The 11,901-nt window shown below is 40.3% G+C and overlaps 1 long non-coding RNA gene across 1 annotated transcript; it reads right to left on the bottom strand.

Annotated features, from left to right (window-relative positions):
- Nucleotides 1-223: 223 nt before the first annotated feature.
- LOC121023308 (uncharacterized) lies at nucleotides 224-11,778 on the bottom strand. Its single transcript, XR_005787442.1, has 4 exons — nucleotides 11,679-11,778; nucleotides 9,882-10,620; nucleotides 7,926-8,086; nucleotides 224-433 (listed from the first exon to the last, which is right to left on the bottom strand). It is a non-coding gene; the product is annotated as an uncharacterized LOC121023308 (long non-coding RNA).
- Between the last annotated feature and the right edge of the window lie 123 nt (nucleotides 11,779-11,901).

Below are 11,901 nucleotides of genomic sequence, written 5' to 3'. Positions count from 1 at the left end.
GAACTATAAGAATTTATGAAATAATCGATTTAGAATTATAGTTTAAAAACACACTGGCTAATTTTGCAATCTTTTTGTTTTTTTGTTGTCGTTTTGCTTTGTTTTGTCTTTTAGAGTGAAGCCCTTATCTCCAGGGCAAGTATTTATAAAGCATTTCTCAGTTGGCAAAGCACTTCTGCACATATTTTATCTAATCCTCTCAGCCTCTTACCTTTTTGTTCTGAGATAACATCTGGGCTTCTTCAGAGGTGATCTGAAGTATTTGGTCTTAATAATTGAGCAACATTTTCCCGTAGTCTTGCCTTCATTACATCAACTTCCTCTGACAACTGGAGACTGTCTTAGCCATTTCCTGCTCAGAACCCTGCTCCCTTTGAGACACTGGCCTGTGTACCAGCTTCTTGTTTCAGGGACCTCTTTAGTTATCTGCTCACTGAAAAAGCAGAGGAAAATCCAGTCATTGATCCCCTTTCCCATTTAGGTAACCAACACCGACTGCCCCGTGCCCACCTTCTCTTTGATGACCTGCTCTATGGTCTTCCTGTTAAACCACGTACCAGTTTTTCTCCTCACAACTGAACATTTAAAATCATTCAATAGAAAAATGCATAAACAAATGGCTTATGATCATGGCTTCCCATGGGCCTTTTAGTTTGTGTTTAAACTCACAAAGCTCATCCCTGACCCTGGCACTTACACCCCTTACAAGTGGAGCTGCACTCTTTCATGAACCCCCATTCTGCCCACGTGAGACACTATCTTCTACGCCTTCCTGCTTTCATTGCCTAGAAATCCCTTCTTTTTCAACCTTATGTGTGTGTGCTTTTTTCTTTTTACAGTGTTTAAAAAAACCCATTTATATGCTTTTTATTGTACCGATTCTATCATAAGTATCTTTGCCATTTCCACATTTGTGGATTTATTTGGGCTGTTTCCATTTTGGAACCATTAAATAACATTGCTGTGTCTTACAAAATTATCTTTTATTTAAAATTATTTTCTCGGGGCGCCTGGGTGGCGCAGTCGGTTAAGCGTCCGGCTTCAGCCAGGTCACGATCTCGCGGTCCGGGAGTTCGAGCCCCGCGTCAGGCTCTGGGCTGATGGCTCAGAGCCTGGAGCCTGTTTCCGATTCTGTGTCTCCCTCTCTCTCTGCCCCTCCCCCCGTTCATGCTCTGTCTCTCTCTGTCCCAAAAATAAATAAATGTTGAAAAAAAAATTATTTTCTCAAAATACATTTCAAAGGTTATGGTCATTTTTATGGCTCTTATTCTGTATTTGGGCTGCCTTTAAGAAAAAGTATCAACTCATCCCATCCCTGACAATGTAAAATGTTGGTTTCTTTGAATCTTGCCCAAACTGGGTTTTATAATGATTTGTTTTTTTGTGGGGTGCTTTGTTGTTATTGTTGTTAATTTAATCGTTATAAAATGATACTGCACAGTTATCTTAATCTGTGCTTCTTGAGGCTGATCTATTAATATAAATCTTTTAATCTATTAATCTATTAATCTATTAATATAAATCTATTAATATAAAATATTAATATAAAATAATTAAAAATATTAATATAAAATATAAAATATAAAAAATTAATAAAAAATATAAAAGCAAAAATAATTTCTAAGGGGAGTGGGATTGGTCCTTCCTTCACATCTATTGGGCTGACTCAAAAGAATTTGCCTACATGTTGGTAGGGGAAAAACTCTTGTTTGCTATTTAGCAAAATAACTGCCACTGCTATAGTGTAGATACTTCTTCCTCCACACACAGATGATTGCCAAAGTCTCTTATCCAATTTAGTAACCTCCGACACTCCAAGTAATTGACCTACAACTTCCAGTTTGATGTGCTGCTTGTGGAGGAAACTGCATATGTGTTCTGTACCTTTCTGTAAGTATGTAAATATATATTGCAGAAGGGCACAGAGCCAGCTAGGACCAGAACCTCAGTCTCATGAGTCCTGGACAGTGCTCTCGCACCTCTCACTACTTTCTGGGGATCCAGATCTCTAGAAGAGCTGCTGGCTGACGTTGGAGGTTTTCTGCACAGCCTTCTGGCTGCAGTTGTGGAAACCACGGCTTGAGGTTCGCGCACCCGCTGTTTGTGATTCTGCCCCTTTGCCTCCTGCCGGTCGGAGTCCTCGGGCTTCATAGCTGCACTCCAGTTGAAGATGTTTCTGCTGTTACCTCCAAGCTATTGTTGGCCGCTGACTTGCCTCAGGTTGTGTCCCGAGCTGTGCCTTCTGTTTGCCTCCCCCTTGGTTTCTCTTTCTGAGCCACAGGGCCTGCTGTCCTGTAAGGGCTGCCGTGACCAGCCAGGGGCCTGGGAGGGTTGTGAGTTGCACTACACGAGTGGAGGGCCCCCCGATCACGTGTCTGCAGCTTCTTTCCTGAGCAAGGTGCACAGGGTGCCTCCGTTTAGCATGATGCAGAGTCAGATGTCATGTTTGGTACTCTGTGTGAGTGTATTTTTCAATGATGCAGCAGTGTTCCTTTCAAGTCCTTTAGAGTGTACTTTATTCTCTTCTTCCAACCTTCCAACACACACACACACACACACACACACACACACACACTGAATGTAGTCTGTGATGCAGCAAAATGTCATGGTTACTAGCATACAAGTGCACATTCTGGAGCCAGACAGCCCCGGTTTGAATTCTGACTCCGCCACTTAGCGCTGTGACCTTGGGAAGTTACTTCACCTCTGCCTGTGTAAGTAAGTGTTTGCTCCTATTATTATTATTTCTTGAAAGGGGAGGGAGATCATACAAAAGTAAACAGATCAGAACTTACTCAAGATGTTCCCTTTTCAATTAGTGGTCAGCTTTACTTTGCAGCTGAAGGAAGAGTAAGAAAGCCCTGTATTGGCTCAGGAGTCTGGAATTTAAACATGTGTCTAAATGGAAGAACTGATGGGGCGCCTGGGTGGCTCAGTTGGTTGAGTGTCTGACTTCAGCTTAGGTCATGAGCTCACAGTTGGTGAGTTCAAGCCCCACATCAGGCTCTGTGCTGACAGCTCAGAGCCTGGAGCCTGCTTCAGATTCTTTGTCTCCCTCGCTCTCTGCCCCTCCCCCACTCAGGCACATGCGCTCTCTCTCTCTTTCAAAAAAGAATAAATGTAAGAAAAAAAATTAAAAATAAACAAATAAATAGACGAACTGAAATGGGGGTATTTTCACAATATGAGGGCTTTTGTTTCACATTGGACTGGCAGTAGGTAACTTGGCAGAAGCCTCCCATGAGCCATTGCCTGAGCTTCTCTCTTGAGTGCCCATCCAGACTCTTAGGCTTTACCTTCTTCCGGTTCTTATTTTGTTTCTCTTAATATAGGAAACAAGAGCAATAACAAAACATTATGTGGCATTTACTATGTGCCAGACACTCTTCTCCAGGCTCACATAGACTCATTTCTCTGCCACAACTTGTGAGGTAGATGGTTATCATCTCTGTTTTACAAATGACAGACTAAGGCACAGAGAGGTTAAATAACTTACTCCAGACCCCATAGACAGGACATTAGATTTTAACCGACTGTATGCTTTGCTAAGTGGTCCCACACTGGCAAATCAGGTGTGTACCTAAGGAAAGAACAGATCTCCCCTTTACTACTTCTTCTCCATAATATCTGGTTCCCTGCTGCTGACTGGGCAACTTTTGATTTGAACTTTAAATGCCAAACTTAGCATGATTGTAATCTGAAAGCATGCAAGTTCAGGAAGCTGTGAAGTTGCTTTACTCAGTGGATTTTGAAATAGTAAGAAATGACAACCAAAAAAGTTCAGGCTTCTTGCTTCCAAGCTATCAGGTCGGGACAGAAAATCATATAATGTTAGGCATGGAAAGGGTCTTAAAGATCATATTGTTTAATGGCTTCATTTTACAGGTAAGAAAACAGGTGCAGGGAGGTGAAGTGCTTTGTTCAAGGTCGTGAAGCATATTTTCCAAAATTGCAGTTAGAATGCTCAGGTGAGTGAATCATATAAGTATTGTTGAAAAAGTACTACTATTAAGATTATATCTCGCTGTGGAAAGTGGTATATGGTATTAGTTTGGGGAGCTTCCTCAGCCAACATGGGTTCATATAACTTAATTCATATAATATATCAAGGTTACTTTACCTAGATAGACTCATTTCCATGACTGAGAATGCCATTATTTCTGGAACTGTGACACATTCAATGACTAGACGTTGGCTATTCGGTATTGACATCCTCTTAACAATTTGTTAGATTTTTGATGCCATGATGGCCTTCATTTTCAGCGTCTCTAATTTCAGTGCATTTTGCATACATTTTTAATGCTCACCAATAGTACAAAAGTGATCATAACTACCCTCCCAATCACTTGAAGGTATAAAGATAGTATTGCTCTGGCGGTCAAGGACATGGATTCCAGAGACAGATGCCTGGGCTTAGATTTCAGCTCTGTACCTTTACTGATTTGTGGCCTTGGGCAACTAAGTTGTACCTTACCTATCTGTGCCTCAATTTCTCCATCTGTAAAATAGGGATAATAATAATACCCACCTCATTGGGTTGTTGGAAGGATTAAATGACTTAATATATGCAAAGGACTTAGGATAGGGCTTGGCAGGTCATAAGCACTATATGAGGGTTATCTTTCATTATTTCTAAGAAAGGAAGTTGAGTTACAAGGAATCACTTCAGACTGTGAAATACAGCTGAAAAAGTACTTACTATTTCTGCTTCTCAGATTAGGGGGGTGTCCTGGCTTTATAGTTTAAGTCCTTAAAAAATATTTTTCCAAGATCATCAAGAAATTGACTCGACTTACAGAAGTGCAATTCTTGCCAACCCTCTGAAGTCCAGTCATATCTTTTCAAAAACAACAAGGAAGGAAAAAAAAAACTCGGCAAGGAAGAGAAAAATAAATCCTACTCATTGGTCTGCATTTTGACTTCCCAAGTAGAAGATTTTAATAAGTATAAACAATTAAATAAGTTAATGCAGCCACTATTTTGGAAGTTTATACAAATAACTTTCCCAAATACACTATAAGCAAGCAAGTAAGTACAAAAGTCAGAAGGATAAGAACTGTATCTCCAAAAGTGTGGAGGCTCAAAAGTAAAATGACAGGTTTTACTGGATTTCATATTGATCTTAATTTATTACCTGGAGGGTGTGTAGGTGGGGTATGTTTTGTATCTATATGTAGCAATAGTAATTTATTTTTAATGACTATAGTTGGGCTTTTGTAGATTGTTCTAACTTTCCTACAACAATCTGAAAATAAGAAGTAGAATTAAAACATGAAAAAAGTGGAAGCTTCCAAGTGAGTTCTTGCTCCTTCATCTTTAGAGACACTATGGTACAATGGAATTAGAGTCCAATTTTAACTCTGCATTAACAATTTACTTCTCTCAATCTTACTGTTTAACATGTAAAATGGGGATAATAAGACTAATCCTGTTGTGTTTTTAAATAAGAAATGCATGTAAAATTGGTGCCCAGTGACTGTTCATTCTACCTTCTTCTTAGACATAAGAAATAATATTTTGATTGGAAAAAGGTCCTCCGTCCAGGAGGACACAAAATAGGCACGGGGTTTGGCCATCCGTCCGTGCCTTTGTGGAATCAGAATAAGACTCTTCTCACTGTGGGCATCCTCGAGCCAGAGTGTGGCTTGGTGAATCAGAGAGCTGATGTCAGTCCCTATTCCTTGGCTCTTTATACACAACCTTATGTAGCAGCCCTATGTAAATGATGAGAAGGAGCCAGATGTGGGACAATGAGACAAAGAGCTTCCCACATGGAAGAAACAGCAAGTGTGAAGGCCCTGAGATGGGGGTCAAGTCTGGTAGGTTTGGGGAATGCAAAAGCCCCTGGGCTGAAGAACAGTTATCAAGGGGAAGACTGGTAGAAGATGCGGTTAGAAAGGCAAGGAGGAGCCAGATCTCACTTCCTGCAGGACAAGGAAAGGAGTTTGGATTTTATTCTAAGCTTCTAGGAAACCACTGCAGGGTTTTGTACATAATCTGCTTTTTTTTTTTTTTTTTAATTTTTATAACTTCTCAGAGTGATCCTCCATTTGTTAGATGGAATGCTGCCAGATGAATTCTGTTTTTAAAAGATCATTTTGGCTGTTGGAAAACCAGATGTAAGGGGAGAGAGTGGAAGCAGAGAAACCAGTAGAAGGCAATGGTAGGAGTCTATGTGAGGGATGAGGCACTCCTACATCGGGGTAGTGGTTCAGAAAGGGTAAGTATGAGGAATGTTCTGGAGATGGCATGACTTGTTGCTAGATTTAAGGGTATAAAGAAAATATGGATTAAGGGTGACACTTTGGCTTTTGGCTTGAGCAACTGGGTAGATGCTACTGCAACGTACTTGAAGTTAGGAAGACTGGGGATGTGCAGCTTTGGATGGGTAGAAGCAAGTAGGACATGTTAGGTTTGAGATGCTTATTCAACATTCAGGTGGAGATGACAAGTAGGCAGCTGGGAATATGAATGTGGACTTCAGGTTAAGCCTAAAATTCTAACTTGGGACTCATTAGCTTATAGATATTTAAAGACTTGGGGCTGGATGAGTTTATCCAGAAAGAGAGAGTATAAAGAGCATCCAGGACCAAGCCCTAGAGTACTCTTACTTTTAGAGGTTGAACAGAGAGGCAAGAGGCTGCAAAGCAGACTGAGGAGGTATGGGGAAGATCTCACCGTACTTAGAGCTGTATGTCACACGTGTCACGAGTGCCATCCACATAGACCTAATGTGATGTATCTGGTGATGGCACTGTCCTTTGGAGAATAAACTAGTATGCTGAGTGATAAGCACCGTTTCTTGGGGCCATCAAAAAGAAAGGTAGCTTTCTTCCTCAGGCTTGCCTGCTGGCTGCAAATCTCTGGGCATTATGTTTATAGTCCAGGAGGAAAAAGGACACAGAGTAAAAGGACTGTACTAGCTGAGTCTATTCCTTTTCATCATGAAAGCAATAGCTTTCTTTGGAGCCGTTAGTAGAGGCCTGCTTGTATCTCATTGACCAGAACTAAGCCGAATAAGCATGCTAAGTCACAATGTAGACTACTGGGAAGGTAACTACTTTTTTGTTTTGTTTACTTTTTTTGTTTTTCACTCATGTATCATATTTAATATCATTTAATCATATTTAAACCTTTAGCATAACCACATCCAAGGCATCCTGTATAAATCACAGTCTAACCTATCTTTAAAAATTTTGTCTTTAATTTCTTAAAAATTTATTAATTAAAAATTTTATCATTTTTACTTTAATTTATATACAGTGAAATGTATCCTTTTCATTGTACAATCTTACGAGTTTTGAAAAAAAAACGGAGAGAAAGATGACTATTTTTAACTATGAATACTGGTGCTTGGTATTTTCATAATGGTAAAGGACCATTAAAGGACCATTAAAGGACCATTTAACACAACAGAGTCGTTTGAGAAAGGAGAGAAACTTTATCTAGTGCACCTAATCGAGGCTTCTTGAGATGACATGAAATGGAATAAAGTTAGCATATGCTGGGTCCCCTTAACTTAAGGGGACAATTTGCATCTTAAAGGTACCTGACCAGAACCATTAGGTTTCTGCTTTCAAGAGCCATCCCTCTGGGCATTTCTTCCCAGGGAAGATGAGGCTCGGATCCTAGCAATGATGGTAGTGGTTGTTTCATGAAACCCTTGGTTTTATTGTTGTGATTGGGGTGAAGCCCAAAATAGATAGATAGCAAACAGCTGTTACATGTACATTTTCATTAAACATTCCCATTTCCAGCATGTCTGAGTTATAAAGGATCAGGGATAATGAATAGGCAATTAAAACAATTGAATATCAATATGTATCAAATTTACCATATTCAAGAAAGGTCTGGCATGTCCCCACAATGTGCATGCAAGATAATATCATTACTAGCATTTATTAACACATATACTAGATGCTTACCATATAGTATCTCTTTCAGTCTTTACAACCCACCATGTGACCTGGTGTGTTGAATCTTCTCTAGACTAGAGACAGGTGATTTGGACTTGATGCTTCACTGTCAATTTTATGTAGAATGTGTTGAGATGTAACTCACATTTATAGACTTGCTTGGTTTTCGTCTATACTCATTAAGAAAAAAAACAAGAGCGCAGTTAAGTCCAAAGCATGGTCAACATCTTGTATATCTTAAAATGAGTGTAGATTTAGTCAATTTTAGGTGTGTGTGTGGGGGGGAGAGGGGTTCTTAAGTTTATTTATTTAATGTTTTAGTAATTTCTATACCCAAGATGGGGCTTGAACTCACAACCTCAAGATCAAGAGTTGCATGCTCTTTGGACTGAATTAGCCAGGCGCTCCTAGGTGTGTGTGTGTATGTGTTTTATTTTTTAATTTTTTTAAGTTTATTTATTTATTTTGAGGGAGACAGAGTGCAAGTAGGGGAGGGGTAGAGAGAGAAGGAGAATCTCAAGCAGGCTTTATGCAGTCAGTGCACAGAGCCCAAAGTGGGGTGTGAATTCATGAAACCATGCAATCATGACCTGAGTGGAAATCAAGAGTCAGGTGCTCAACCGACTGAGCCATCCAGCTACCCACTAGGTAGATGTGTGTGTGTATGTGCACATGTGTTTAACTTATATGGATCTAACTTAAAATTGATAAACTCCCCCCAATGTTTATAGCAGCACTATCAACAATAGCCAAATTATGGAAAGAGCCCAAATATCCATCTACTGATGAATGGATAAATAAGATTTGGTATGTGTGTGTGTGTATATATATATATATATATATATATATATAATGGAATATTACTTGATCAAAAGTAATGAAATCTTGCCATTTTCCACAATGTGGATGGAACTAGAATAATTATGCTAAGTGAAATAAATCAGTCAGAGAAATACAAATATATGATTTCACTCATGTGGAATTTAAGAAATAAAATATATGAACATAGGGAAAGGGAAGGAAAAATAAGATAAAAACAAAGAGGGAGGCAAACCATAAGAGACGTTTAAATACAGAGAACAGGGGCGCCTGGGTGGCGCAGTCGGTTGAGCGTCCGACTTCAGCCAGGTCACGATCTCGCGGCCCGTGAGTTCGAGCCCCGCGTCAGGCTCTGGGCTGATGGCTCAGAACCTGGAGCCTGTTTCCGATTCTGTGTCTCCCTCTCTCTCTGCCCCTCCCCCGTTCATGCTCTGTCTCTCTCTGTCCCAAAAATAAATAAATGTTGAAAAAAAAATTAAAAAAAAAAAATAAATACAGAGAACAAACTGAGGGTTGCTCAAGGGGGTGTAGGGTGGGGGGATAGGGATAGCGGGGCACTTGTTGTGATGAGCACTGGGTATTATATGTAAGTGGAGAATCACTAAATTCTATTCCTGAAGCCATTATTATACTATATGTCAACTAACTTGGATTTAAATAAATTTTTTTTTTTTTTGTTTTGGGGATCTAATATTCAACATGGAGACCAGAGTTAATAATATTCTACTGTATATTTGAAATTTGTTAGGAGAGTAGATTTTCACACACACAAAGGTAGCTATGGGAGGTGATAGATGTATTCATGTACTTGATAGTGGTAATCACTTCACAATGTATAATTAAATCATCACATTTTACACTTTAAAAAAATGATAAACTCTAGTAAGGTATCTCCTCAGTGCCTCTTCCATGCTTAGTTTTGTGTTTATAATTTGCATATTGAGTTAATTCATGTTTCCATTAATTTTTTTTCTTTAGTTAACATTATTTATACATACTTCTCCATAACTTTGCTACTATAACTTGGATATTTCTCATCCTTTCTGGGCTTCAGTTTCTCTTTCTGTAAAATGATGCAGTTGTGCTATTATTTAATAGCCAAATTTTTCCAACTCTAATATTCTGTGACAAAAGAATATTTATTACCTGCAGGCAACTAATGGCATCAATGACACAGGAGTCTTCTTTGGAGAAGTTTACTTCAAAACATGGATGCTACTTAATGGGCCATAACTTTCCTGTTGTTCATGAGTCAGCATGAAAAATACCTCCAGAGAAGGCTAAGTAGGTCAGATTTATCTAAGAAGACAGCTGTGTAATCCTGTATCCCTCTCCAACCCCATGGCACTGCAGATACATGCTTCTGGCTTTTTGAACAACAGTCAAATAGCATTACCCACTTTGTAAAGTCCACAAGATCACAACTTGAAAATCAAGCTGGCCTTCAAAAAGTTTCAGTACGAGAACAAAATAGAGCTGTTTTTTTTTTAATAATGGTCCACAGCAATTTTCCTCTTTTAAGTCATTTTCATTGATTGTGTGATACTGGTTATTGTGGGAAAGACTTTTAGTAAAAAAGTAAGATAGTTTAAAAATTAGCAATAAGAAAAAAAAATAGTAAAAAAGTTTGTACCATGACTTTTTATTAAACTTGTTTCATGAAACCTATTTCATGTTCATCAATGTTTGCTTGTTTTCCATTCTAAGTCATGAGAGGACTTAAAAATACATATTGTAAATAAAGAGGCCAATGACAGAATATTCATTTAAAAACAAACTTTGAAGGTGCAGTTACTGTCTCCTTGGGCTCTGGCAAGTATTTTTTGACAGAAGACAGCCCCTTAACACAGAGGAGAATCTTCAGAGCTCAAGGGGAAATACAAACCTAGAGAAATAAAACGAAGAAAAAAAAAAAGACTCATTAGGATGGGACTGGCGATCCTTGCTACAGAAAGGGAGATGCTGGCAGGGAACACGGGAAAAAGACAAGGAACTGAGAAAATACTGGGGTCTTGAAGTTGGATAAGGCAAAGTGACTTTTTCCTTGGGAGAAAAGGATCCATGATTGATTTAGTTCTTTGGCATCCCTCCTGCTATTTTGACCACTGCTTTTCCATTGTCTAGACTGTAAGGCACCAGAAACAATTAAATAGAGGATCAATGTAAACAGACAGGTGTGCCCCAGTCACTTCTCCTTATTCTACACTGCTCAAATTCTCTGAATTTCACACAAACTACTCTGGAAGCAGCAAGCTAGTTAAAAAAAATCTTAAGACTGCCAATATTTCCAGCTTATGCAAAGCGATTCCTGAATAAAACCTTTGTTTGTGGTACTGTTGGCAAAGGCATGATATTAAACTTAAACGGGATCTCAGATATTAGACGTACTTTTTGGTTATAGGCATCAAATAATGGGGCTAGAAAATACACTTTCAGGTATTATGTATATTACCCAGTTAATGTTAGAAACAGGCAACCGACCTCGACCTCAACCATGTTTCCGAGGAGGCTGGCTGAATTTTGCAGTATGAATCCTAAGGGAGTATTTGCAGGGTCTTTGCAGCTATAAATGCCCTAGGGAGAGGCTTCCCCACCTGTCACAACCTAGGCCGTCTCCTCGGAGGCTGCCAGGCGCACCACCGCCACGCCTCGCTGAGGTCAGCCTCTCGGGTCTTGGGAGAGCTCTTTTTATTTTAAATTACAGACTTTGCAGCCACCGGAAATCCTCGCTGCATAACTGGCAGTAGCCATGTGGCTGCACTAGCGTTTCCTGACAACCACTGCATTATTTCCACTAATATCCTGTCTGAGGCCTCTGGCCCGGCGACTCCTCACTCCCACCCCCGCCCCCCAACACCGCCCTCCTCCCTCGTGGGTAATAACCCGACTGTGCCAGCGTGCCCAAACAAAGAGGAAACCACCCGAAAGTTCCTCAAATCGCACTTGGCGACAGTGGCCTGGTAGTCTCTCCCAACAGCTCTAAGAGACCCCGTCACAGCCGCAGACAGTGCCTGGGGACCGCAGATTTGGGAAGGACGCCGCGGGGCGCTGTGGGGCGGGCCCGCAGCCGTGTGGTCCGCGCCCGGGCGGGGCGCCCAGGGCCGCAGCATTCGCATTGTCCACGTTCCCCCGCGCCCCGCCGCGTTCCGTCCCTCCCTATCTGTGG

The sequence above is a fragment of the Herpailurus yagouaroundi genome, unplaced genomic scaffold (genome assembly GCF_014898765.1).
Source record: "Herpailurus yagouaroundi ecotype Mexico unplaced genomic scaffold, PumYag 28, whole genome shotgun sequence".
NCBI lineage: Eukaryota > Metazoa > Chordata > Mammalia > Carnivora > Felidae > Herpailurus > Herpailurus yagouaroundi.
The sequence above is the reverse complement of the archived record's forward strand: the minus strand, read 5'-3'. Positions and strand labels throughout refer to the sequence as shown.